We start from the raw sequence: 27,650 nt of genomic DNA on the forward strand, positions 1-27,650 counted from the left end.
GTATATACGGACTTTTTTCCTCCAAAAAATGTAGAAGAAAATGGGAAGTGCGTCTTATAGTCCAGAATGGCCTTCTGGCCCCAGCAGCGATCGAGCAGCAGGTCACAGGAGGCAGGAGTCGGCTGCCGCGGCTAACTCCTGTGCCCGCTGCTAAAAAGAGTAATGAATATTCACTGCATTCCACACCTATGGGAGTGGAAAGCAGTGAATATTCATCTCTCTTTAATAGCGGACAGGCTGTTAACCGCAGCAGCCAGCTCCTGCAGCTTTCGCATGTCCCCGTTATTTAAGGGAATTTACAGTCACTGCTTGCCACTCCTATAGGCGTGGAATGCAGTGAATATTCATTACCTTTAGTAGCGGGTACACATGAACGCTAGCAGCTGCAGGAAGCCGGCTGCTGCGGCTAACAGGTGTCTGCTATTAATGAGCAATGAATATTCATTGTTTTCCACTCCGATAGTCCCGTCGTAGAGAGCAGCAAGTATTCCGTCAGCTGTCCTCGGCTTGTGAGCAGCGAATGACGGCACTACCATGAGCTGCTTACAACCTAAAATCAGCTGCTGGCATCAGAATAAGATGCTGCGAGGGAGCGAAGGAAGGTAAATCCAGTGTGTCTTATAGTCTGAAAAATATGGTAATAAAATGAGTTATTGATGCGAAGGCTGAAAAATGTTACAAAACCGTCTCTGTAGAGCTTGAACCAATCCACCGCCAAACAGATAGTGTACAAATGGATAATGTACAAGGCCATATTACCCTCCCCAGAAGTGGTCGGCCAACAAAGATGACTCCTAAAGCAAAATGTATAGTTGTCCATGGTCATAAAGGAACCCAAGGTAACCTCTCGGCAACTAAAGGCCTCTCTCACATTAGCTAATGTTAAAAGGTTTGTCTACTACTCGGATATCGCCTTTTCAATTACAATATTAACTCATGTAAAATAAAATTGGCATGAACGCAACGTAATATTCGGCACCGGGTCTCATGTGACAGTGTTACGTCATATGAGCTCTGCAGACAATCAGCAGCCACCAATGAGCACTTCACTCTCTTTTCCATTAGATAAAACTGACATCTGGAGGTAGGCACAACTGCTGCTGATCTCTCACTTCCTCCAGATGTCAGTTTCGTTTGAAGGAAGTAAGATCGTAGCAGCCCATTAGCGACATATGACTGGCTGCAGTCAATGTTTAGGAATAGCCAAGTCAAAGTCCTGACTTTAATTCACTAGAAATGTTGTGGATCTGAGTTGATAGGAGAAATCCCACTAACGTAACTGAGCTGAAGATGTTTTGTATGGAGGAATGGGATAAAATTCTTCCAAGCCGATATGGAAAACTATCGAACAATTACCTGTAACGTTTAGACGCAGTTATTGCTGCACAAGGGGTCACACCAGATACTGAAAGCAGAGGTTCACAAACTTTTGCCACTCACAGACATGTGATATTGGATCATTTTCCTTAGTTCAGCCAATAGGGCAGCACCTTTCAAAAAAAGGGCCACGGAGGGGGCGATTGTGCTCACCTGGTGGTGGTGTATAAAAAAGCGTTAATATCCACTACTGGAGCCCCGTGGCTGGAGGAGATATCTTCTACATCTGTTTTTACCAGCGCGGAGAGAATCACATTAGACGGGCCGCACTGCGGGAAATGAGGAGCCTCGGAGCTTCAGATGGGGTTTCTATTACTTCCAACGCATTTCTGTGTCTTTCTCAAAGGTCATTTGTTTTTTTTTGACCTTGAGAACGGCACCGGTCTGCCGAAAAGCGTTGGTGCTAATAAAACCCTTATCTGAAACTTCAAGGTTCCTCATGTCCGTCAGCACAGCCCACCTAACTAGTGATGAGCGAATATCCTCGTTACTCGAGATTTCCCAAGCACGCTCGGGTGTCCTCCGAGTATTTTTTAGTGCTCGGAAATTTAGTTTTTCTTGCCGCAGCTGATTGATTTACATCTGTTAGCCAGCATAAGTACATGTGGGGGTTGCCTGGTTGCTAGGGAATCCCCACATGTAATGAAGCTGGCTAACAGATGTAAAGCATTCCGCTGCGGCAAGAAAAACAAAATCTCCGAGCACTAAAAAATACTCGGAGGACCCCCGAGCGTGCTCGAGAAATCTTGAGTAACGAGTATATTCGCTCATCATTACACCTAACGCGATTCTCTCCATTCTGGTACAAAGTCTAGTATTTTGTCTAATATATTTAACCTCGTTTTCGTCATCTGTTTTTCAGAATAAAAAAAATTCTGAAGAGTTCACAAATTGTCAAGCACCGCGGTATATAGTGCAGATATTGTATTCTTTCTGCTTGGAAAGAGGAACAGAATAAGTTGTCAAGAAAGCTCCACCATTAAAGCAGTGTCAAAGGAAGTCACGCCTTCACCTGAAAACTACATCCACATGGTCACACACTGATCGAATGCTGCCAGGGAAAAATATACAGAACTGAATGTTCCTAGATTAGCCTTCTGATCAGACTGTGTGAAGCCGCTGCCACGTCACGGTGACCCTCTCAGTGGGTCAGTAACGTAGGGTCACCGTGACGTGGCAGCGGCTTCACACAATCTGATCAGAAGGTTAAACGAAGAACGTCATGTTCAGTTCTGTATATTTTTATATTAATAGTAGAGCCTCGTAGGAGACCCGTGTCTCTATCTACAGCTTTGGTATATTTACTGACTGGTTTTGTTATTCTATGATAATATACTTGGCACTCAGGAGAATTTTGTAGTGAAGTAAAACATCATTTATTCAGTGCATCCAGTTCAACACGAACGTTTTCGGTCCCAACATAGGACCTTCATCAGACAGGATTTTTGAGTACTGGAATACACGATATGTATGTATGGGCCCAAGGCTGGTGCCAGAAACAGACAAAGTCCAGGAGGTATGGTGCCGCCTCATTCAGGTTGGGGACACTGCGCTGCCAAAAGGGCGAGACGATCTCGCTAGTGCGGGGAGCGCTTATTTGTTATATGGGACTGCGCTGCAAGAGGGCGAGGTGCTCGCTGATGAGATGAGCGCTGATGCTGGAGAGGAGAGGAATGGCGCCGTGCAGGGAGGACTCCCTGCACGGCGCCATTCCTCTCCTCTCCAGCATCAGCGCTCATCTCATCAGCGAGCACCTCGCCCTCTTGCAGCGCAGTCCCATATAACAAATAAGCGCTCCCCGCACTAGCGAGATCGTCTCGCCCTTTTGGCAGCGCAGTGTCCCCAACCTGAATGAGGCGGCACCATACCTCCTGGACTTTGTCTGTTTCTGGCACCAGCCTTGGGCCCATACATACATATCGTGTATTCCAGTACTCAAAAATCCTGTCTGATGAAGGTCCTATGTTGGGACCGAAAACGTTCGTGTTGAACTGGATGCACTGAATAAATGATGTTTTACTTCACTACAAAATTCTCCTGAGTGCCAAGTATATTATCATTGATGTACTACGGGTTGGATACCTAACTTGAGCACCTCCCAGATACCCAGAGTGCCGTGCTTTACTATATTACATATTGGTTTTGTTATTCTAACACATATTCATCGTATGTCATTATTTACAGAGAGACGGATCACAGAGATTTATGGGATGGACACCGCGACTTCTTCATCTACTGAGAAACAAAGATTCCTTCTTCATCACTGGAATCCATTGTTACATGTGAATCTCTTTGTAGAGAAGCCGAAGGTCTGAGCTGCTGCTATAAATCACCGCCGACTGCGATCATTGGAGTTCTACAAACAATAAACTGGAAATGCGCAGAACAACGGTATTACTGATCACAGGAGATTATTCAGCAGAACATACGACCCGTCACCGAGGAGGAACCGTCACACTGGACACGTCCTGTCCCCGCTCAGTATTGTCACCATCCTGCCCGCGTCCTTCACCCGCACTTCACCACTCACACAGAAAATAATATCGGAGCCTCCATGTGTATGGTGACATCAGGATAACTGACAAATAATGTGCAACAGAAGAAAGGTTCCTCCCTGCATTCATTACATGAGAATCCATGTGTAGTGCAGGGTCTGTCACTCTCTCCTCCATGTGTAGTGCAGGGTCTGTCACTCTCTCTCCATGTGTAGTGCAGGGTCTGTCACTCTCTCCTCCATGTGTAGTGCAGGGTCTGTCACTCTCTCTCCATGTGTAGTGCGGGGTCTGTCACTCTCTCCTCCATGTGTAGTGCAGGGTCTGTCACTCTCTCTCCATGTGTAGTGCGGGGTCTGTCACTCTCTCCTCCATGTGTAGTGCAGGGTCTGTCACTCTCTCTCCATGTGTAGTGCAGGGTCTGTCACTCTCTCCTCCATGTGTAGTGCAGGGTCTGTCACTCTCTCCTCCATGTGTAGTGCAGGGTCTGTCACTCTCTCTCCTCCATGTGTAGTGCGGGGTCTGTCACTCTCTCCCCCATGTGTAGTGCAGGGTCTGTAACACTCTCTCTCCTCCATGTGTAGTGCAGGGTCTGTCACTCTCTCCTCCATGTGTAGTGCAGGGTCTGTCACTCTCTCTCCATGTGTAGTGCGGGGTCTGTCACTCTCTCCTCCATGTGTAGTGCAGGGTCTGTCACTCTCTCTCCCCCATGTGTAGTGCGGGGTCTGTCGCTCTCTCCCCCATGTGTAGTGCAGGGTCTGTCACTCTCTCCTCCATGTGTAGTGCAGGGTCTGTCACTCTCTCTCCTCCATGTGTAGTGCGGGGTCTGTCACTCTCTCCCCCATGTGTAGTGCAGGGTCTGTAACACTCTCTCTCCTCCATGTGTAGTGCAGGGTCTGTCACTCTCTCCTCCATGTGTAGTGCAGGGTCTGTCACTCTCTCCTCCATGTGTAGTGCGGGGTCTGTCACTCTCTCCTCCATGTGTAGTGCAGGGTCTGTCACTCTCTCTCCATGTGTAGTGCAGGGTCTGTCACTCTCTCCTCCATGTGTAGTGCAGGGTCTGTCACTCTCTCCTCCATGTGTAGTGCAGGGTCTGTCACTCTCTCTCCTCCATGTGTAGTGCGGGGTCTGTCACTCTCTCCCCCATGTGTAGTGCAGGGTCTGTAACACTCTCTCTCCTCCATGTGTAGTGCAGGGTCTGTCACTCTCTCTCCATGTGTAGTGCGGGGTCTGTCACTCTCTCCTCCATGTGTAGTGCAGGGTCTGTCACTCTCTCTCCCCCATGTGTAGTGCGGGGTCTGTCGCTCTCTCCCCCATGTGTAGTGCAGGGTCTGTCACTCTCTCCTCCATGTGTAGTGCAGGGTCTGTCACTCTCTCTCCTCCATGTGTAGTGCGGGGTCTGTCACTCTCTCCCCCATGTGTAGTGCAGGGTCTGTAACACTCTCTCTCCTCCATGTGTAGTGCAGGGTCTGTCACTCTCTCCTCCATGTGTAGTGCAGGGTCTGTCACTCTCTCTCCATGTAAAGTGCGGGGTCTGTCACTCTCTCCTCCATGTGTAGTGCAGGGTCTGTCACTCTCTCTCCATGTGTAGTGCGGGGTCTGTCACTCTCTCCTCCATGTGTAGTGCAGGGTCTGTCACTCTCTCCTCCATGTGTAGTGCAGGGTCTGTCACTCTCTCCTCCATGTGTAGTGCAGGGTCTGTCACTCTCTCCTCCATGTGTAGTGCAGGGTCTGTCACTCTCTCTCCTCCATGTGTAGTGCGGGGTCTGTCACTCTCTCCCCCATGTGTAGTGCAGGGTCTGTAACACTCTCTCTCCTCCATGTGTAGTGCAGGATCTGTCACTCTCTCCCCCATGTGTAGTGCAGGGTCTGTCACTCTCTCCCCCATGTGTAGTGCGGGGTCTGTCACTCTCCTTCATGTGTAGTGCAGGGTCTGTCACTCTCTCTCCTCCATGTGTAGTGTAGGGTCTGTCACTCTCTCTCCCCCATGTGTAGTGCGGGGTCTGTCACTCTCTCCTCCATGTGTAGTGCAGGGTCTGTCACTCTCTCTCCATGTGTAGTGCAGGGTCTGTCACTCTCTCCTCCATGTGTAGTGCAGGGTCTGTCACTCTCTCTCCATGTGTAGTGCGGGGTCTGTCACTCTCTCCTCCATGTGTAGTGCAGGGTCTGTCACTCTCTCTCCATGTGTAGTGCGGGGTCTGTCACTCTCTCCTCCATGTGTAGTGCAGGGTCTGTCACTCTCTCTCCATGTGTAGTGCAGGGTCTGTCACTCTCTCCTCCATGTGTAGTGCAGGGTCTGTCACTCTCTCCTCCATGTGTAGTGCAGGGTCTGTCACTCTCTCTCCTCCATGTGTAGTGCGGGGTCTGTCACTCTCTCCCCCATGTGTAGTGCAGGGTCTGTAACACTCTCTCTCCTCCATGTGTAGTGCAGGGTCTGTCACTCTCTCCTCCATGTGTAGTGCAGGGTCTGTCACTCTCTCTCCATGTGTAGTGCGGGGTCTGTCACTCTCTCCTCCATGTGTAGTGCAGGGTCTGTCACTCTCTCTCCCCCATGTGTAGTGCGGGGTCTGTCGCTCTCTCCCCCATGTGTAGTGCAGGGTCTGTCACTCTCTCCTCCATGTGTAGTGCAGGGTCTGTCACTCTCTCTCCTCCATGTGTAGTGCGGGGTCTGTCACTCTCTCCCCCATGTGTAGTGCAGGGTCTGTAACACTCTCTCTCCTCCATGTGTAGTGCAGGGTCTGTCACTCTCTCCTCCATGTGTAGTGCAGGGTCTGTCACTCTCTCTCCATGTAAAGTGCGGGGTCTGTCACTCTCTCCTCCATGTGTAGTGCAGGGTCTGTCACTCTCTCTCCATGTGTAGTGCGGGGTCTGTCACTCTCTCCTCCATGTGTAGTGCAGGGTCTGTCACTCTCTCCTCCATGTGTAGTGCAGGGTCTGTCACTCTCTCCTCCATGTGTAGTGCAGGGTCTGTCACTCTCTCTCCTCCATGTGTAGTGCGGGGTCTGTCACTCTCTCCCCCATGTGTAGTGCAGGGTCTGTAACACTCTCTCTCCTCCATGTGTAGTGCAGGATCTGTCACTCTCTCCCCCATGTGTAGTGCAGGGTCTGTCACTCTCTCCCCCATGTGTAGTGCGGGGTCTGTCACTCTCCTTCATGTGTAGTGCAGGGTCTGTCACTCTCTCTCCTCCATGTGTAGTGTAGGGTCTGTCACTCTCTCTCCCCCATGTGTAGTGCAGGGTCTGTCACTCTCTCCCCCATGTGTAGTGCAGGGTCTGTCACTCTCTCCCCCATGTGTAGTGCGGGGTCTGTCACTCTCCTCCATGTGTAGTGCAGGGTCTGTCACTCTCTCTCCTCCATGTGTAGTGTAGGGTCTGTCACTCTCTCTCCCCCATGTGTAGTGCAGGGTCTGTCACTCTCTCCTCCATGTGTAGTGCGGGGTCTGTCACTCTCTCCCCCATGTGTAGTGCAGGGTCTGTAACACTCTCTCTCCTCCATGTGTAGTGCAGGGTCTGTCACTCACTCCCCCATGTGTAGTGCAGGGTCTGTCACTCTCTCCCCCATGTGTAGTGCAGGGTCTGTCACTCTCTCTCTCCCCCATGTGTAGTGCGGGGTCTGTCACTCTCTCTCCTCCATGTGTAGTGCGGGGTCTGTCACTCTCTCTCCCCCATGTGTAGTGCAGGGTCTGTCACTCTCTCTCCCCCATGTGTAGTGCAGGGTCTGTCACTCTCTCTCCTCCATGTGTAGTGCAGGGTCTGTCACTCTCTCTCCTCCATGTGTAGTGCAGGGTCTGTCACTCTCTCTCCTCCATGTGTAGTGCAGGGTCTGTCACTCTCTCTCCTCCATGTGTAGTGCAGGGTCTGTCACTCTCTCCTCCATGTGTAGTGCAGGGTCTGTCACTCTCTCCTCCATGTGTAGTGCAGGGTCTGTCACTCTCTCTCCCCCATGTGTAGTGCAGGGTCTGTCACTCTCTCTCCTCCATGTGTAGTGCAGGGTCTGTAACACTCTCTCTCCTCCATGTGTAGTGCAGGGTCTGTAACACTCTCTCTCCTCCATGTGTAGTGCAGGGTCTGTCACTCTCTCTCCTCCATGTGTAGTGCAGGGTCTGTCACTCTCTCTCTTCCATGTGTAGTGCAGGGTCTGTCACTCTCTCCTCCATGTGTAGTGCGGGGTCTGTCACTCTCTCCCCCATGTGTAGTGCAGGGTCTGTAACACTCTCTCTCCTCCATGTGTAGTGCAGGGTCTGTCACTCTCTCTCCTTCATGTGTAGTGCAGGGTCTGTCACTCTCTCTCCTCCATGTGTAGTGCAGGGTCTGTCACTCTCTCCTCCATGTGTAGTGCGGGGTCTGTCACTCTCTCCTCCATGTGTAGTGCAGGGTCTGTCACTCTCTCTCCATGTGTAGTGCAGGGTCTGTCACTCTCTCCTCCATGTGTAGTGCAGGGTCTGTCACTCTCTCCTCCATGTGTAGTGCAGGGTCTGTCACTCTCTCTCCTCCATGTGTAGTGCGGGGTCTGTCACTCTCTCCCCCATGTGTAGTGCAGGGTCTGTAACACTCTCTCTCCTCCATGTGTAGTGCAGGGTCTGTCACTCTCTCCTCCATGTGTAGTGCAGGGTCTGTCACTCTCTCTCCATGTGTAGTGCGGGGTCTGTCACTCTCTCCTCCATGTGTAGTGCAGGGTCTGTCACTCTCTCTCCCCCATGTGTAGTGCGGGGTCTGTCGCTCTCTCCCCCATGTGTAGTGCAGGGTCTGTCACTCTCTCCTCCATGTGTAGTGCAGGGTCTGTCACTCTCTCTCCTCCATGTGTAGTGCGGGGTCTGTCACTCTCTCCCCCATGTGTAGTGCAGGGTCTGTAACACTCTCTCTCCTCCATGTGTAGTGCAGGGTCTGTCACTCTCTCCTCCATGTGTAGTGCAGGGTCTGTCACTCTCTCTCCATGTAAAGTGCGGGGTCTGTCACTCTCTCCTCCATGTGTAGTGCAGGGTCTGTCACTCTCTCTCCATGTGTAGTGCGGGGTCTGTCACTCTCTCCTCCATGTGTAGTGCAGGGTCTGTCACTCTCTCCTCCATGTGTAGTGCAGGGTCTGTCACTCTCTCCTCCATGTGTAGTGCAGGGTCTGTCACTCTCTCCTCCATGTGTAGTGCAGGGTCTGTCACTCTCTCTCCTCCATGTGTAGTGCGGGGTCTGTCACTCTCTCCCCCATGTGTAGTGCAGGGTCTGTAACACTCTCTCTCCTCCATGTGTAGTGCAGGATCTGTCACTCTCTCCCCCATGTGTAGTGCAGGGTCTGTCACTCTCTCCCCCATGTGTAGTGCGGGGTCTGTCACTCTCCTTCATGTGTAGTGCAGGGTCTGTCACTCTCTCTCCTCCATGTGTAGTGTAGGGTCTGTCACTCTCTCTCCCCCATGTGTAGTGCGGGGTCTGTCACTCTCTCCTCCATGTGTAGTGCAGGGTCTGTCACTCTCTCTCCATGTGTAGTGCAGGGTCTGTCACTCTCTCCTCCATGTGTAGTGCAGGGTCTGTCACTCTCTCTCCATGTGTAGTGCGGGGTCTGTCACTCTCTCCTCCATGTGTAGTGCAGGGTCTGTCACTCTCTCTCCATGTGTAGTGCGGGGTCTGTCACTCTCTCCTCCATGTGTAGTGCAGGGTCTGTCACTCTCTCTCCATGTGTAGTGCAGGGTCTGTCACTCTCTCCTCCATGTGTAGTGCAGGGTCTGTCACTCTCTCCTCCATGTGTAGTGCAGGGTCTGTCACTCTCTCTCCTCCATGTGTAGTGCGGGGTCTGTCACTCTCTCCCCCATGTGTAGTGCAGGGTCTGTAACACTCTCTCTCCTCCATGTGTAGTGCAGGGTCTGTCACTCTCTCCTCCATGTGTAGTGCAGGGTCTGTCACTCTCTCTCCATGTGTAGTGCGGGGTCTGTCACTCTCTCCTCCATGTGTAGTGCAGGGTCTGTCACTCTCTCTCCCCCATGTGTAGTGCGGGGTCTGTCGCTCTCTCCCCCATGTGTAGTGCAGGGTCTGTCACTCTCTCCTCCATGTGTAGTGCAGGGTCTGTCACTCTCTCTCCTCCATGTGTAGTGCGGGGTCTGTCACTCTCTCCCCCATGTGTAGTGCAGGGTCTGTAACACTCTCTCTCCTCCATGTGTAGTGCAGGGTCTGTCACTCTCTCCTCCATGTGTAGTGCAGGGTCTGTCACTCTCTCTCCATGTAAAGTGCGGGGTCTGTCACTCTCTCCTCCATGTGTAGTGCAGGGTCTGTCACTCTCTCTCCATGTGTAGTGCGGGGTCTGTCACTCTCTCCTCCATGTGTAGTGCAGGGTCTGTCACTCTCTCCTCCATGTGTAGTGCAGGGTCTGTCACTCTCTCCTCCATGTGTAGTGCAGGGTCTGTCACTCTCTCTCCTCCATGTGTAGTGCGGGGTCTGTCACTCTCTCCCCCATGTGTAGTGCAGGGTCTGTAACACTCTCTCTCCTCCATGTGTAGTGCAGGATCTGTCACTCTCTCCCCCATGTGTAGTGCAGGGTCTGTCACTCTCTCCCCCATGTGTAGTGCGGGGTCTGTCACTCTCCTTCATGTGTAGTGCAGGGTCTGTCACTCTCTCTCCTCCATGTGTAGTGTAGGGTCTGTCACTCTCTCTCCCCCATGTGTAGTGCAGGGTCTGTCACTCTCTCCCCCATGTGTAGTGCAGGGTCTGTCACTCTCTCCCCCATGTGTAGTGCGGGGTCTGTCACTCTCCTCCATGTGTAGTGCAGGGTCTGTCACTCTCTCTCCTCCATGTGTAGTGTAGGGTCTGTCACTCTCTCTCCCCCATGTGTAGTGCAGGGTCTGTCACTCTCTCCTCCATGTGTAGTGCGGGGTCTGTCACTCTCTCCCCCATGTGTAGTGCAGGGTCTGTAACACTCTCTCTCCTCCATGTGTAGTGCAGGGTCTGTCACTCACTCCCCCATGTGTAGTGCAGGGTCTGTCACTCTCTCCCCCATGTGTAGTGCAGGGTCTGTCACTCTCTCTCTCCCCCATGTGTAGTGCGGGGTCTGTCACTCTCTCTCCTCCATGTGTAGTGCGGGGTCTGTCACTCTCTCTCCCCCATGTGTAGTGCAGGGTCTGTCACTCTCTCTCCCCCATGTGTAGTGCAGGGTCTGTCACTCTCTCTCCTCCATGTGTAGTGCAGGGTCTGTCACTCTCTCTCCTCCATGTGTAGTGCAGGGTCTGTCACTCTCTCTCCTCCATGTGTAGTGCAGGGTCTGTCACTCTCTCTCCTCCATGTGTAGTGCAGGGTCTGTCACTCTCTCCTCCATGTGTAGTGCAGGGTCTGTCACTCTCTCCTCCATGTGTAGTGCAGGGTCTGTCACTCTCTCTCCCCCATGTGTAGTGCAGGGTCTGTCACTCTCTCTCCTCCATGTGTAGTGCAGGGTCTGTAACACTCTCTCTCCTCCATGTGTAGTGCAGGGTCTGTAACACTCTCTCTCCTCCATGTGTAGTGCAGGGTCTGTCACTCTCTCTCCTCCATGTGTAGTGCAGGGTCTGTCACTCTCTCTCTTCCATGTGTAGTGCAGGGTCTGTCACTCTCTCCTCCATGTGTAGTGCGGGGTCTGTCACTCTCTCCCCCATGTGTAGTGCAGGGTCTGTAACACTCTCTCTCCTCCATGTGTAGTGCAGGGTCTGTCACTCTCTCTCCTTCATGTGTAGTGCAGGGTCTGTCACTCTCTCTCCTCCATGTGTAGTGCGGGGTCTGTCACTCTCTCCTCCATGTGTAGTGCAGGGTCTGTCACTCTCTCCTCCATGTGTAGTGCAGGGTCTGTCACTCTCTCTCCATGTGTAGTGCGGGGTCTGTCACTCTCTCCTCCATGTGTAGTGCAGGGTCTGTCACTCTCTCTCCATGTGTAGTGCGGGGTCTGTCACTCTCTCCTCCATGTGTAGTGCAGGGTCTGTCACTCTCTCTCCATGTGTAGTGCAGGGTCTGTCACTCTCTCTCCATGTGTAGTGCAGGGTCTGTCACTCTCTCTCCATGTGTAGTGCAGGGTCTGTCACTCTCTCCTCCATGTGTAGTGCAGGGTCTGTCACTCTCTCTCCATGTGTAGTGCGGGGTCTGTCACTCTCTCCTCCATGTGTAGTGCAGGGTCTGTCACTCTCTCTCCATGTGTAGTGCAGGGTCTGTCACTCTCTCCTCCATGTGTAGTGCAGGGTCTGTCACTCTCTCTCCATGTGTAGTGCAGGGTCTGTCACTCTCTCCTCCATGTGTAGTGCAGGGTCTGTCACTCTCTCTCCTCCATGTGTAGTGCGGGGTCTGTCACTCTCTCCCCCATGTGTAGTGCAGGGTCTGTAACACTCTCTCTCCTCCATGTGTAGTGCAGGGTCTGTCACTCTCTCCTCCATGTGTAGTGCAGGGTCTGTCACTCTCTCCCCCATGTGTAGTGCAGGGTCTGTCACTCTCTCCCCCATGTGTAGTGCGGGGTCTGTCACTCTCCTCCATGTGTAGTGCAGGGTCTGTCACTCTCTCTCCTCCATGTGTAGTGTAGGGTCTGTCACTCTCTCTCCCCCATGTGTAGTGCAGGGTCTGTCACTCTCTCCTCCATGTGTAGTGCGGGGTCTGTCACTCTCTCCCCCATGTGTAGTGCAGGGTCTGTAACACTCTCTCTCCTCCATGTGTAGTGCAGGGTCTGTCACTCACTCCCCCATGTGTAGTGCAGGGTCTGTCTCTCTCCTCCATGTGTAGTGCAGGGTCTGTCACTCTCTCCCCCATGTGTAGTGCAGGGTCTGTCACTCTCTCTCTCCCCCATGTGTAGTGCGGGGTCTGTCACTCTCTCTCCTCCATGTGTAGTGCGGGGTCTGTCACTCTCTCTCCCCCATGTGTAGTGCAGGGTCTGTCACTCTCTCTCCCCCATGTGTAGTGCAGGGTCTGTCACTCTCTCTCCTCCATGTGTAGTGCAGGGTCTGTCACTCTCTCTCCTCCATGTGTAGTGCAGGGTCTGTCACTCTCTCTCCTTCATGTGTAGTGCAGGGTCTGTCACTCTCTCTCCTCCATGTGTAGTGCGGGGTCTGTCACTCTCTCCTCCATGTGTAGTACAGGGTCTGTCACTCTCTCCATGTGTAGTGCAGGGTCTGTCACTCTCTCCTCCATGTGTAGTGCAGGGTCTGTAACACTCTCTCTCCTCCATGTGTAGTGCAGGGTCTGTCACTCTCTCTCTTCCATGTGTAGTGCAGGGTCTGTCACTCTCTCTCCTCCATGTGTAGTGCAGGGTCAGTCACTCTCTCTCCTCCATGTGTAGTGCAGGGTCTGTCACTCTCTCCTCCATGTGTAGTGCAGGGTCTGTCACTCTCTCTCCTCCATGTGTAGTGCAGGGTCTGTCACTCTCTCCTCCATGTGTAGTGCGGGGTCTGTCACTCTCTCCTCCATGTGTAGTGCGGGGTCTGTCACTCTCTCCTCCATGTGTAGTGCGGGGTCTGTCACTCTCTCCTCCATGTGTAGTGCGGGGTCTGTCACTCTCTCCTCCATGTGTAGTGCAGGGTCTGTCACTCTCTCTCCTCCATGTGTAGTGCGGGGTCTGTCACTCTCTCCTCCATGTGTAGTGCAGGGTCTGTCACTCTCTCCTCCATGTGTAGTGCAGGGTCTGTCACTCTCTCTCCATGTAAAGTGCGGGGTCTGTCACTCTCTCCTCCATGTGTAGTGCAGGGTCTGTCACTCTCTCTCCATGTGTAGTGCGGGGTCTGTCACTCTCTCCTCCATGTGTAGTGCGGGGTCTGTCACTCTCTCCTCCATGTGTAGTGCGGGGTCTGTCACTCTCTCCTCCATGTGTAGTGCGGGGTCTGTCACTCTCTCCTCCATGTGTAGTGCGGGGTCTGTCACTCTCTCCTCCATGTGTAGTGCAGGGTCTGTCACTCTCTCTCCTCCATGTGTAGTGCGGGGTCTGTCACTCTCTCCCCCATGTGTAGTGCAGGGTCTGTAACACTCTCTCTCCTCCATGTGTAGTGCAGGATCTGTCACTCTCTCCCCCATGTGTAGTGCAGGGTCTGTCACTCTCTCCCCCATGTGTAGTGCGGGGTCTGTCACTCTCCTTCATGTGTAGTGCAGGGTCTGTCACTCTCTCTCCTCCATGTGTAGTGTAGGGTCTGTCACTCTCTCCTCCATGTGTAGTGCAGGGTCTGTCACTCTCTCTCCATGTAAAGTGCGGGGTCTGTCACTCTCTCCTCCATGTGTAGTGCAGGGTCTGTCACTCTCTCTCCATGTGTAGTGCGGGGTCTGTCACTCTCTCCTCCATGTGTAGTGCAGGGTCTGTCACTCTCTCCTCCATGTGTAGTGCGGGGTCTGTCACTCTCTCCTCCATGTGTAGTGCGGGGTCTGTCACTCTCTCCTCCATGTGTAGTGCGGGGTCTGTCACTCTCTCCTCCATGTGTAGTGCAGGGTCTGTCACTCTCTCTCCTCCATGTGTAGTGCGGGGTCTGTCACTCTCTCCCCCATGTGTAGTGCAGGGTCTGTAACACTCTCTCTCCTCCATGTGTAGTGCAGGATCTGTCACTCTCTCCCCCATGTGTAGTGCAGGGTCTGTCACTCTCTCCCCCATGTGTAGTGCGGGGTCTGTCACTCTCCTTCATGTGTAGTGCAGGGTCTGTCACTCTCTCTCCTCCATGTGTAGTGTAGGGTCTGTCACTCTCTCTCCCCCATGTGTAGTGCAGGGTCTGTCACTCTCTCCCCCATGTGTAGTGCAGGGTCTGTCACTCTCTCCCCCATGTGTAGTGCGGGGTCTGTCACTCTCCTCCATGTGTAGTGTAGGGTCTGTCACTCTCTCTCCCCCATGTGTAGTGCAGGGTCTGTCACTCTCTCCTCCATGTGTAGTGCGGGGTCTGTCACTCTCTCCCCCATGTGTAGTGCAGGGTCTGTAACACTCTCTCTCCTCCATGTGTAGTGCAGGGTCTGTCACTCACTCCCCCATGTGTAGTGCAGGGTCTGTCTCTCTCCTCCATGTGTAGTGCAGGGTCTGTCACTCTCTCCCCCATGTGTAGTGCAGGGTCTGTCACTCTCTCTCTCCCCCATGTGTAGTGCGGGGTCTGTCACTCTCTCTCCTCCATGTGTAGTGCGGGGTCTGTCACTCTCTCTCCCCCATGTGTAGTGCAGGGTCTGTCACTCTCTCCTCCATGTGTAGTGCGGGGTCTGTCACTCTCTCCTCCATGTGTAGTGCGGGGTCTGTCACTCTCTCCTCCATGTGTAGTGCGGGGTCTGTCACTCTCTCCTCCATGTGTAGTGCAGGGTCTGTCACTCTCTCTCCTCCATGTGTAGTGCGGGGTCTGTCACTCTCTCCCCCATGTGTAGTGCAGGGTCTGTAACACTCTCTCTCCTCCATGTGTAGTGCAGGATCTGTCACTCTCTCCCCCATGTGTAGTGCAGGGTCTGTCACTCTCTCCCCCATGTGTAGTGCGGGGTCTGTCACTCTCCTTCATGTGTAGTGCAGGGTCTGTCACTCTCTCTCCTCCATGTGTAGTGTAGGGTCTGTCACTCTCTCTCCCCCATGTGTAGTGCAGGGTCTGTCACTCTCTCCCCCATGTGTAGTGCAGGGTCTGTCACTCTCTCCCCCATGTGTAGTGCGGGGTCTGTCACTCTCCTCCATGTGTAGTGCAGGGTCTGTCACTCTCTCTCCTCCATGTGTAGTGTAGGGTCTGTCACTCTCTCTCCCCCATGTGTAGTGCAGGGTCTGTCACTCTCTCCTCCATGTGTAGTGCGGGGTCTGTCACTCTCTCCCCCATGTGTAGTGCAGGGTCTGTAACACTCTCTCTCCTCCATGTGTAGTGCAGGGTCTGTCACTCACTCCCCCATGTGTAGTGCAGGGTCTGTCTCTCTCCTCCATGTGTAGTGCAGGGTCTGTCACTCTCTCCCCCATGTGTAGTGCAGGGTCTGTCACTCTCTCTCTCCCCCATGTGTAGTGCGGGGTCTGTCACTCTCTCTCCTCCATGTGTAGTGCGGGGTCTGTCACTCTCTCTCCCCCATGTGTAGTGCAGGGTCTGTCACTCTCTCTCCCCCATGTGTAGTGCAGGGTCTGTCACTCTCTCTCCTCCATGTGTAGTGCAGGGTCTGTCACTCTCTCTCCTCCATGTGTAGTGCAGGGTCTGTCACTCTCTCTCCCCCATGTGTAGTGCAGGGTCTGTCACTCTCTCTCCTCCATGTGTAGTGCGGGGTCTGTCACTCTCTCTCCTCCATGTGTAGTGCAGGGTCTGTCACTCTCTCCTCCATGTGTAGTGCAGGGTCTGTCACTCTCTCCTCCATGTGTAGTGCGGGGTCTGTCACTCTCTCTCCTCCATGTGTAGTGCAGGGTCTGTCACTCTCTCTCCCCCATGTGTAGTGCAGGGTCTGTCACTCTCTCTCCCCCATGTGTAGTGCAGGGTCTGTCACTCTCTCTCCTCCATGTGTAGTGCAGGGTCTGTAACACTCTCTCTCCTCCATGTGTAGTGCAGGGTCTGTAACACTCTCTCTCCTCCATGTGTAGTGCAGGGTCTGTCACTCTCTCTCCTCCATGTGTAGTGCAGGGTCTGTCACTCTCTCTCTTCCATGTGTAGTGCAGGGTCTGTCACTCTCTCCTCCATGTGTAGTGCGGGGTCTGTCACTCTCTCCCCCATGTGTAGTGCAGGGTCTGTAACACTCTCTCTCCTCCATGTGTAGTGCAGGGTCTGTCACTCTCTCTCCTTCATGTGTAGTGCAGGGTCTGTCACTCTCTCTCCTCCATGTGTAGTGCGGGGTCTGTCACTCTCTCCTCCATGTGTAGTGCAGGGTCTGTCACTCTCTCCTCCATGTGTAGTGCGGGGTCTGTCACTCTCTCCTCCATGTGTAGTGCAGGGTCTGTAACACTCTCTCTCCTCCATGTGTAGTGCAGGGTCTGTCACTCTCTCTCTTCCATGTGTAGTGCAGGGTCTGTCACTCTCTCTCCTCCATGTGTAGTGCAGGGTCAGTCACTCTCTCTCCTCCATGTGTAGTGCAGGGTCTGTCACTCTCTCTCCTCCATGTGTAGTGCGGGGTCTGTCACTCTCTCTCCTCCATGTGTAGTGCAGGGTCTGTCACTCTCTCCTCCATGTGTAGTGCGGGGTCTGTCACTCTCTCTCCTCCATGTGTAGTGCAGGGTCTGTCACTCTCTCCTCCATGTGTAGTGCGGGGTCTGTCACTCTCTCCTCCATGTGTAGTGCGGGGTCTGTCACTCTCTCCTCCATGTGTAGTGCGGGGTCTGTCACTCTCTCCTCCATGTGTAGTGCAGGGTCTGTCACTCTCTCCTCCATGTGTAGTGCGGGGTCTGTCACTCTCTCTCCTCCATGTGTAGTGCGGGGTCTGTCACTCTCTCCTCCATGTGTAGTGCGGGGTCTGTCACTCTCTCCTCCATGTGTAGTGCAGGGTCTGTCACTCTCTCCCCCATGTGTAGTGCAGGGTCTGTCACTCTCTCTCCTCCATGTGTAGTGCAGGGTCTGTCACTCTCTCTCCTCCATGTGTAGTGCAGGGTCTGTCACTCTCTCCTCCATGTGTAGTGCGGGGTCTGTCACTCTCTCCTCCATGTGTAGTGCGGGGTCTGTCACTCTCTCCCCCATGTGTAGTGCAGGGTCTGTCACACTCTCTCTCCTCCATGTGTAGTGCAGGGTCTGTCACTCTCTCTCCTCCATGTGTAGTGCGGGGTCTGTCACTCTCTCTCCCCCATGTGTAGTGCAGGGTCTGTCACTCTCTCTCCTCCATGTGTAGTGCAGGGTCTGTCACTCTCTCCTCCATGTGTAGTGCGGGGTCTGTCACTCTCTCCCCCATGTGTAGTGCGGGGTCTGTCACTCTCTTTCCTCCATGTGTAGTGCAGGGTCTGTCACTCTCTCCCCCATGTGTAGTGCGGGGTCTGTCACTCTCTTTCCTCCATGTGTAGTGCAGGGTCTGTCACTCTCTCTCCCCCATGTGTAGTGCAGGGTCTGTCGCTCTCGCTCCCCCATGTGTAGTGCGGGGTCTGTCACTCTCTCTCCCCCATGTGTAGTGCAGGGTCTGTCACTCTCCACTCTCTCCCCCATGTGTAGTGCGGGGTCTGTCACTCTCCACTCTCTCCCCCATGTGTAGTGCAGGGTCTGTCGCTCTCGCTCCCCCATGTGTAGTGCGGGGTCTGTCACTCTCTCTCTCCCCCATGTGTAGTGCAGGGTCTGTCACTCTCTCTCCCCCATGTATAGTGCAGGGTCTGTCACTCTCTCCCCCATGTGTAGTGCAGGGTCTGTCACTCTCTCTCCTCCATGTGTGGTGCAGGGTCTGTCACTCTCTCTCCTCCATGTGTAGTGCAGGGTCTGTCACTCTCTCTCCTCCATGTGTAGTGCAGGGTCTGTCACTCTCTCCCCCATGTGTAGTGCAGGGTCTGTCACTCTCTCTCCCCCATGTGTAGTGCAGGATCTGTCACTCTCTCCCCCATGTGTAGTGCAGGGTCTGTCACTCTCTCCTCCATGTGTAGTGCAGGGTCTGTCACTCTCCTTCATGTGTAGTGCAGGGTCTGTCACTCTCTCCTCCATGTGTAGTGCAGGGTCTGTCACTCTCTCTCCCCCATGTGTAGTGCGGGGTCTGTCACTCTCTCTCCTCCATGTGTAGTGCAGGGTCTGTCACTCTCTCTCCCCCATGTGTAGTGCAGGGTCTGTCACTCTCTCCCCCATGTGTAGTGCAGGGTCTGTCACTCTCTCTCCTCCATGTTTAGTGCAGGGTCTGTCACTCTCTCTCCTCCATGTGTAGTGCGGGGTCTGTCACTCTCTCCCCCATGTGTAGTGCAGGGTCTGTAACACTCTCTCTCCTCCATGTGTAGTGCAGGATCTGTCACTCTCTCCCCCATGTGTAGTGCAGGGTCTGTCACTCTCTCCTCCATGTGTAGTGCAGGGTCTGTCACTCTCTCCTCCATGTGTAGTGCAGGGTCTGTCACTCTCTCCTCCATGTGTAGTGCAGGGTCTGTCACTCTCTCTCCCCCATGTGTAGTGCGGGGTCTGTCACTCTCTCTCCTCCATGTGTAGTGCAGGGTCTGTCACTCTCTCTCCCCCATGTGTAGTGCAGGGTCTGTCACTCTCTCTCCCCCATGTGTAGTGTGGGGTCTGTCACTCTCTCTCCCCCATGTGTAGTGCGGGGTCTGTCACTCTCTCTCCTCCATGTTTAGTGCAGGGTCTGTCACTCTCTCTCCTCCATGTGTAGTGCAGGGTCTGTCACTCTCTCTCCTCCATGTGTAGTGCAGGGTCTGTCACTCTCTCCTCCATGTGTAGTGCGGGGTCTGTCACTCTCTCCCCCATGTGTAGTGCAGGGTCTGTCACACTCTCTCTCCTCCATGTGTAGTGCAGGGTCTGTCACTCTCTCCTCCATGTGTAGTGCGGGGTCTGTCACTCTCTCCTCCATGTGTAGTGCGGGGTGTGTCACTCTCTCCTCCATGTGTAGTGCGGGGTCTGTCACTCTCTCCCCCATGTGTAGTGCAGGGTCTGTCACTCTCTCCTCCATGTGTAGTGCGGGGTCTGTCACTCTCTCTCCCCCATGTGTAGTGCAGGGTCTGTCACTCTCTCTCCCCCATGTGTAGTGCAGGGTCTGTCACTCTCTCTCCCCCATGTGTAGTGCAGGGTCTGTCACTCTCTCCCCCATGTATAGTGCAGGGTCTGTCACTCTCTCCCCCATGTGTAGTGCAGGGTCTGTCACTCTCTCTCCTCCATGTGTAGTGCAGGGTCTGTCACTCTCTCTCCTCCATGTGTAGTGCAGGGTCTGTCACTCTCTCTCCTCCATGTGTAGTGCAGGGTCTGTCACTCTCTCTCCTCCATGTGTAGTGCAGGGTCTGTCACTCTCTCTCCTCCATGTGTAGTGCAGGGTCTGTCACTCTCTCCCCCATGTGTAGTGCAGGGTCTGTCACTCTCTCTCCCCCATGTGTAGTGCAGGATCTGTCACTCTCTCCCCCATGTGTAGTGCAGGGTCTGTCACTCTCCTTCATGTGTAGTGCAGGGTCTGTCACTCTCTCTCCCCCATGTGTAGTGCGGGGTCTGTCACTCTCTCTCCTCCATGTGTAGTGCAGGGTCTGTCACTCACTCCCCCATGTGTAGTGCAGGGTCTGTCTCTCTCCTCCATGTGTAGTGCAGGGTCTGTCACTCTCTCCCCCATGTGTAGTGCAGGGTCTGTCACTCTCTCCCCCATGTGTAGTGCAGGGTCTGTCACTCTCTCTCCCCCATGTGTAGTGCGGGGTCTGTCACTCTCTCTCCCCCATGTGTAGTGCAGGGTCTGTCACTCTCTCTCCCCCATGTGTAGTGCAGGGTCTGTCACTCTCTCTCCTCCATGTGTAGTGCAGGGTCTGTCACTCTCTCTCTCCTCCATGTGTAGAGCAGGGTCTGTCACTCTCTCTCCTCCATGTGTAGTGCAGGGTCTGTCACTCTCTCTCCCCCATGTGTAGTGCGGGGTCTGTCACTCTCTCCTCCATGTGTAGTGCGGGGTCTGTCACTCTCTCCTCCATGTGTAGTGCAGGGTCTGTCACTCTCTCCCCCATGTGTAGTGCAGGGTCTGTCACTCTCTCTCCTCCATGTGTAGTGCAGGGTCTGTCACTCTCTCCTCCATGTGTAGTGCGGGGTCTGTCACTCTCTCCCCCATGTGTAGTGCGGGGTCTGTCACTCTCTCCTCCATGTGTAGTGCGGGGTCTGTCACTCTCTCCTCCATGTGTAGTGCGGGGTCTGTCACTCTCTCCTCCATGTGTAGTGCAGGGTCTGTCACTCTCTCTCCTCCATGTGTAGTGCAGGGTCTGTCACTCTCTCCCCCATGTGTAGTGCAGGGTCTGTCACTCTCTCTCTCCTCCATGTGTAGTGCAGGGTCTGTCACTCTCTCTCCTCCATGTGTAGTGCGGGGTCTGTCGCTCTCTCTCCCCCATGTGTAGTGCGGGGTCTGTCACTCTCTCTCCTCCATGTGTAGTGCAGGGTCTGTCACTCTCTCTCCCCCATGTGTAGTGCAGGGTCTGTCACTCTCTCCCCCATGTGTAGTGCGGGGTCTGTCACTCTCTCTCCTCCATGTGTAGTGCAGGGTCTGTCACTCTCTCTCCTCCATGTGTAGTGCGGGGTCTGTCACTCTCTCCTCCATGTGTAGTGCAGGGTCTGTCACTCTCTCTCCCCCATGTGTAGTGCAGGGTCTGTCACTCTCTCCCCCATGTGTAGTGCGGGGTCTGTAACACTCTCTCTCCTCCATGTGTAGTGCAGGGTCTGTCACTCTCTCTCCTCCATGTGTAGTGCAGGGTCTGTCACTCTCTCCTCCATGTGTAGTGCGGGGTCTGTCACTCTCTCCTCCATGTGTAGTGCAGGGTCTGTCACTCTCTCCCCCATGTGTAGTGCGGGGTCTGTCACTCTCTCTCCTCCATGTGTAGTGCGGGGTCTGTCACTCTCTCTCCTCCATGTGTAGTGCAGGGTCTGTCACTCTCTCTCCTCCATGTGTAGTGCAGGGTCTGTCACTCTCTCCTCCATGTGTAGTGCAGGGTCTGTCACTCTCTCTCCCCCATGTGTAGTGCAGGGTCTGTCACTCTCTCTCCTCCATGTGTAGTGCAGGGTCTGTCACTCTCTCCCCCATGTGTAGTGTGGGGTCTGTCACTCTCTCTCCTCCATGTGTAGTGCGGGGTCTGTCACTCTCTCTCCTCCATGTGTAGTGCAGGGTCTGTCACTCTCTCTCCTCCATGTGTAGTGCAGGGTCTGTCACTCTCTCTCCCCCTATGTGTAGTGCGGGGTCTGTCACTCTCTCCTCCATGTGTAGTGCGGGGTCTGTCACTCTCTCCCCCATGTGTAGTGCAGGGTCTGTCACTCTCTCTCCTCCATGTGTAGTGCAGGGTCTGTCACTCTCTCCTCCATGTGTAGTGCGGGGTCTGTCACTCTCTCCCCCATGTGTAGTGCGGGGTCTGTCACTCTCTCCTCCATGTGTAGTGCGGGGTCTGTCACTCTCTCCTCCATGTGTAGTGCGGGGTCTGTCACTCTCTCTCCTCCATGTGTAGTGCAGGGTCTGTCACTCTCTCTCCTCCATGTGTAGTGCGGGGTCTGTCACTCTCTCCTCCATGTGTAGTGCAGGGTCTGTCACTCTCTCTCCCCCATGTGTAGTGCAGGGTCTGTCACTCTCTCCCCCATGTGTAGTGCGGGGTCTGTAACACTCTCTCTCCTCCATGTGTAGTGCAGGGTCTGTCACTCTCTCTCCTCCATGTGTAGTGCAGGGTCTGTCACTCTCTCCTCCATGTGTAGTGCGGGGTCTGTCACTCTCTCCTCCATGTGTAGTGCAGGGTCTGTCACTCTCTCCCCCATGTGTAGTGCAGGGTCTGTCACTCTCTCTCCTCCATGTGTAGTGCAGGGTCTGTCACTCTCTCCTCCATGTGTAGTGCGGGGTCTGTCACTCTCTCCCCCATGTGTAGTGCGGGGTCTGTCACTCTCTCCTCCATGTGTAGTGCGGGGTCTGTCACTCTCTCCTCCATGTGTAGTGCGGGGTCTGTCACTCTCTCCTCCATGTGTAGTGCAGGGTCTGTCACTCTCTCTCCTCCATGTGTAGTGCAGGGTCTGTCACTCTCTCCCCCATGTGTAGTGCAGGGTCTGTCACTCTCTCTCCTCCATGTGTAGTGCAGGGTCTGTCACTCTCTCTCCTCCATGTGTAGTGCGGGGTCTGTCGCTCTCTCTCCCCCATGTGTAGTGCGGGGTCTGTCACTCTCTCTCCTCCATGTGTAGTGCAGGGTCTGTCACTCTCTCTCCCCCATGTGTAGTGCAGGGTCTGTCACTCTCTCCCCCATGTGTAGTGCAGGGTCTGTCACTCTCTCCTCCATGTGTAGTGCGGGGTCTGTCACTCTCTCTCCTCCATGTGTAGTGCAGGGTCTGTCACTCTCTCTCCTCCATGTGTAGTGCAGGGTCTGTCACTCTCTCTCCCCCATGTGTAGTGCGGGGTCTGTCACTCTCTCCTCCATGTGTAGTGCAGGGTCTGTCACTCTCTCCCCCATGTGTAGTGTGGGGTCTGTCACTCTCTCTCCTCCATGTGTAGTGCGGGGTCTGTCACTCTCTCTCCTCCATGTGTAGTGCAGGGTCTGTCACTCTCTCTCCTCCATGTGTAGTGCAGGGTCTGTCACTCTCTCCTCCATGTGTAGTGCAGGGTCTGTCACTCTCTCTCCCCCATGTGTAGTGCAGGGTCTGTCACTCTCTCTCCTCCATGTGTAGTGCAGGGTCTGTCACTCTCTCCCCCATGTGTAGTGTGGGGTCTGTCACTCTCTCTCCTCCATGTGTAGTGCGGGGTCTGTCACTCTCTCTCCTCCATGTGTAGTGCAGGGTCTGTCACTCTCTCTCCCCCATGTGTAGTGCGGGGTCTGTCACTCTCTCCTCCATGTGTAGTGCGGGGTCTGTCACTCTCTCCTCCATGTGTAGTGCAGGGTCTGTCACTCTCTCCCCCATGTGTAGTGCAGGGTCTGTCACTCTCTCTCCTCCATGTGTAGTGCAGGGTCTGTCACTCTCTCCTCCATGTGTAGTGCGGGGTCTGTCACTCTCTCCCCCATGTGTAGTGCGGGGTCTGTCACTCTCTCCTCCATGTGTAGTGCGGGGTCTGTCACTCTCTCCTCCATGTGTAGTGCAGGGTCTGTCACTCTCTCTCCTCCATGTGTAGTGCAGGGTCTGTCACTCTCTCTCCTCAGTATGTAGTGCAGGGTCTGTCACTCTCTCCCCCATGTGTAGTGCAGGGTCTGTCACTCTCTCTCCCCCATGTGTAGTGCAGGGTCTGTCACTCTCTCCCCCCCATGTGTAGTGCGGGGTCTGTCACTCTCTCTCCCCCATGTGTAGTGCAGGGTCTGTCACTCTCTCTCCCCCATGTGTAGTGCAGGGTCTGTCACTCTCTCTCCTCCATGTGTAGTGCAGGGTCTGTCACTCTCTCTCCCCCATGTGTAGTGCAGGGTCTGTCACTCTCTCTCCCCCATGTGTAGTGCAGGGTCTGTAACACTCTCTCTCCCCCATGTGTAGTGCAGGGTCTGTCACTCTCTCCCCCATGTGTAGTGCAGGGTCTGTCACTCTCTCTCCCCCATGTGTAGTGCAGGATCTGTCACTCTCTCCCCCATGTGTAGTGCAGGGTCTGTCACTCTCTCCTCCATGTGTAGTGCAGGGTCTGTCACTCTCCTTCATGTGTAGTGCAGGGTCTGTCACTCTCTCTCCCCCATGTGTAGTGCGGGGTCTGTCACTCTCTCTCCTCCATGTGTAGTGCAGGGTCTGTCACTCACTCCCCCATGTGTAGTGCAGGGTCTGTCTCTCTCCTCCATGTGTAGTGCAGGGTCTGTCACTCTCTCCCCCATGTGTAGTGCAGGGTCTGTCACTCTCTCCCCCATGTGTAGTGCAGGGTCTGTCACTCTCTCTCCCCCATGTGTAGTGCGGGGTCTGTCACTCTCTCTCCCCCATGTGTAGTGCAGGGTCTGTCACTCTCTCTCCCCCATGTGTAGTGCAGGGTCTGTCACTCTCTCTCCTCCATGTGTAGTGCAGGGTCTGTCACTCTCTCTCTCCTCCATGTGTAGAGCAGGGTCTGTCACTCTCTCTCCTCCATGTGTAGTGCAGGGTCTGTCACTCTCTCTCCCCCATGTGTAGTGCGGGGTCTGTCACTCTCTCCTCCATGTGTAGTGCGGGGTCTGTCACTCTCTCCTCCATGTGTAGTGCAGGGTCTGTCACTCTCTCCCCCATGTGTAGTGCAGGGTCTGTCACTCTCTCTCCTCCATGTGTAGTGCAGGGTCTGTCACTCTCTCCTCCATGTGTAGTGCGGGGTCTGTCACTCTCTCCCCCATGTGTAGTGCGGGGTCTGTCACTCTCTCCTCCATGTGTAGTGCGGGGTCTGTCACTCTCTCCTCCATGTGTAGTGCGGGGTCTGTCACTCTCTCCTCCATGTGTAGTGCAGGGTCTGTCACTCTCTCTCCTCCATGTGTAGTGCAGGGTCTGTCACTCTCTCCCCCATGTGTAGTGCAGGGTCTGTCACTCTCTCTCCTCCATGTGTAGTGCAGGGTCTGTCACTCTCTCTCCTCCATGTGTAGTGCGGGGTCTGTCGCTCTCTCTCCCCCATGTGTAGTGCGGGGTCTGTCACTCTCTCTCCTCCATGTGTAGTGCAGGGTCTGTCACTCTCTCTCCCCCATGTGTAGTGCAGGGTCTGTCACTCTCTCCCCCATGTGTAGTGCGGGGTCTGTCACTCTCTCTCCTCCATGTGTAGTGCAGGGTCTGTCACTCTCTCTCCTCCATGTGTAGTGCGGGGTCTGTCACTCTCTCCTCCATGTGTAGTGCAGGGTCTGTCACTCTCTCTCCCCCATGTGTAGTGCAGGGTCTGTCACTCTCTCCCCCATGTGTAGTGCGGGGTCTGTAACACTCTCTCTCCTCCATGTGTAGTGCAGGGTCTGTCACTCTCTCTCCTCCATGTGTAGTGCAGGGTCTGTCACTCTCTCCTCCATGTGTAGTGCGGGGTCTGTCACTCTCTCCTCCATGTGTAGTGCAGGGTCTGTCACTCTCTCCCCCATGTGTAGTGCGGGGTCTGTCACTCTCTCTCCTCCATGTGTAGTGCGGGGTCTGTCACTCTCTCTCCTCCATGTGTAGTGCAGGGTCTGTCACTCTCTCTCCTCCATGTGTAGTGCAGGGTCTGTCACTCTCTCCTCCATGTGTAGTGCAGGGTCTGTCACTCTCTCTCCCCCATGTGTAGTGCAGGGTCTGTCACTCTCTCTCCTCCATGTGTAGTGCAGGGTCTGTCACTCTCTCCCCCATGTGTAGTGTGGGGTCTGTCACTCTCTCTCCTCCATGTGTAGTGCGGGGTCTGTCACTCTCTCTCCTCCATGTGTAGTGCAGGGTCTGTCACTCTCTCTCCTCCATGTGTAGTGCAGGGTCTGTCACTCTCTCTCCCCCTATGTGTAGTGCAGGGTCTGTCACTCTCTCTCCTCCATGTGTAGTGCAGGGTCTGTCACTCTCTCTCCTCCATGTGTAGTGCGGGGTCTGTCGCTCTCTCTCCCCCATGTGTAGTGCGGGGTCTGTCACTCTCTCTCCTCCATGTGTAGTGCAGGGTCTGTCACTCTCTCTCCCCCATGTGTAGTGCAGGGTCTGTCACTCTCTCCCCCATGTGTAGTGCAGGGTCTGTCACTCTCTCCTCCATGTGTAGTGCAGGGTCTGTCACTCTCTCTCCCCCATGTGTAGTGCAGGGTCTGTCACTCTCTCTCCTCCATGTGTAGTGCAGGGTCTGTCACTCTCTCTCCTCCATGTGTAGTGCAGGGTCTGTCACTCTCTCTCCCCCATGTGTAGTGCGGGGTCTGTCACTCTCTCCTCCATGTGTAGTGCAGGGTCTGTCACTCTCTCCCCCATGTGTAGTGTGGGGTCTGTCACTCTCTCTCCTCCATGTGTAGTGCGGGGTCTGTCACTCTCTCTCCTCCATGTGTAGTGCAGGGTCTGTCACTCTCTCTCCTCCATGTGTAGTGCAGGGTCTGTCACTCTCTCCTCCATGTGTAGTGCAGGGTCTGTCACTCTCTCTCCCCCATGTGTAGTGCAGGGTCTGTCACTCTCTCTCCTCCATGTGTAGTGCAGGGTCTGTCACTCTCTCCCCCATGTGTAGTGTGGGGTCTGTCACTCTCTCTCCTCCATGTGTAGTGCGGGGTCTGTCACTCTCTCTCCTCCATGTGTAGTGCAGGGTCTGTCACTCTCTCTCCCCCATGTGTAGTGCGGGGTCTGTCACTCTCTCCTCCATGTGTAGTGCGGGGTCTGTCACTCTCTCCTCCATGTGTAGTGCAGGGTCTGTCACTCTCTCCCCCATGTGTAGTGCAGGGTCTGTCACTCTCTCTCCTCCATGTGTAGTGCAGGGTCTGTCACTCTCTCCTCCATGTGTAGTGCGGGGTCTGTCACTCTCTCCCCCATGTGTAGTGCAGGGTCTGTCACTCTCTCCTCCATGTGTAGTGCAGGGTCTGTCACTCTCTCCTCCATGTGTAGTGCGGGGTCTGTCACTCTCTCCCCCATGTGTAGTGCGGGGTCTGTCACTCTCTCCTCCATGTGTAGTGCGGGGTCTGTCACTCTCTCCTCCATGTGTAGTGCAGGGTCTGTCACTCTCTCTCCTCCATGTGTAGTGCAGGGTCTGTCACTCTCTCTCCTCAGTATGTAGTGCAGGGTCTGTCACTCTCTCCCCCATGTGTAGTGCAGGGTCTGTCACTCTCTCTCCCCCATGTGTAGTGCAGGGTCTGTCACTCTCTCCCCCCCATGTGTAGTGCGGGGTCTGTCACTCTCTCTCCCCCATGTGTAGTGCAGGGTCTGTCACTCTCTCTCCCCCATGTGTAGTGCAGGGTCTGTCACTCTCTCTCCCCCATGTGTAGTGCAGGGTCTGTAACACTCTCTCTCCCCCATGTGTAGTGCAGGGTCTGTAACACTCTCTCTCCTCCATGTGTAGTGCGGGGTCTGTCACTCTCTCCCCCATATACAGTGCAGGGTGACGGCGGCTATAAAGAGGGCGACTCCTAGGACACAGCACCACCTACCTCCACCTGCAGAGCGGCCGCCGTGTGAGGACAGGACCTGTGTGACGTCACCGTCATGTGATCAGTCACATGGGGAGGAGTCACATGATCAGGGGCGGAGCTCCAGGGTTCTCAGTGTCTGCAGGACTAGATGATGTCTAGTATTATAGAGGATGGAGCGGAGCCGTGTGTGTAATGTGTGCGGAGCGGAGCCGTGTGTGTAATGTGTGCGGAGCGGAGCCGTGTGTGTAATGTGTGCGGAGCGGAGCCGTGTGTGTAATGTGTGCGGAGCGGAGCCGTGTGTGTAATGTGTGCGGAGCGGAGCCGTGTGTGTAATGTGTGCGGAGCGGAGCCGTGTGT

General features: G+C 54.4%; 1 protein-coding gene across 1 annotated transcript in view; it reads right to left on the bottom strand.

Moving 5' to 3' along the window:
- LOC143803016 (uncharacterized) overlaps positions 1–27,430 on the bottom strand; it is a 53,560-nt gene extending 26,130 nt beyond the window's left edge. The window contains exon 1 of the mRNA XM_077281375.1: positions 27,312–27,430. The gene's annotated coding sequence lies outside the window, so the exon portion shown is untranslated. The remainder of the gene's footprint in view (positions 1–27,311) is intronic.
- Between the last annotated feature and the right edge of the window lie 220 nt (positions 27,431–27,650).

The sequence above is a fragment of the Ranitomeya variabilis genome, chromosome 1 (genome assembly GCF_051348905.1).
Source record: "Ranitomeya variabilis isolate aRanVar5 chromosome 1, aRanVar5.hap1, whole genome shotgun sequence".
In the NCBI taxonomy this organism is placed as follows: domain Eukaryota; kingdom Metazoa; phylum Chordata; class Amphibia; order Anura; family Dendrobatidae; genus Ranitomeya; species Ranitomeya variabilis.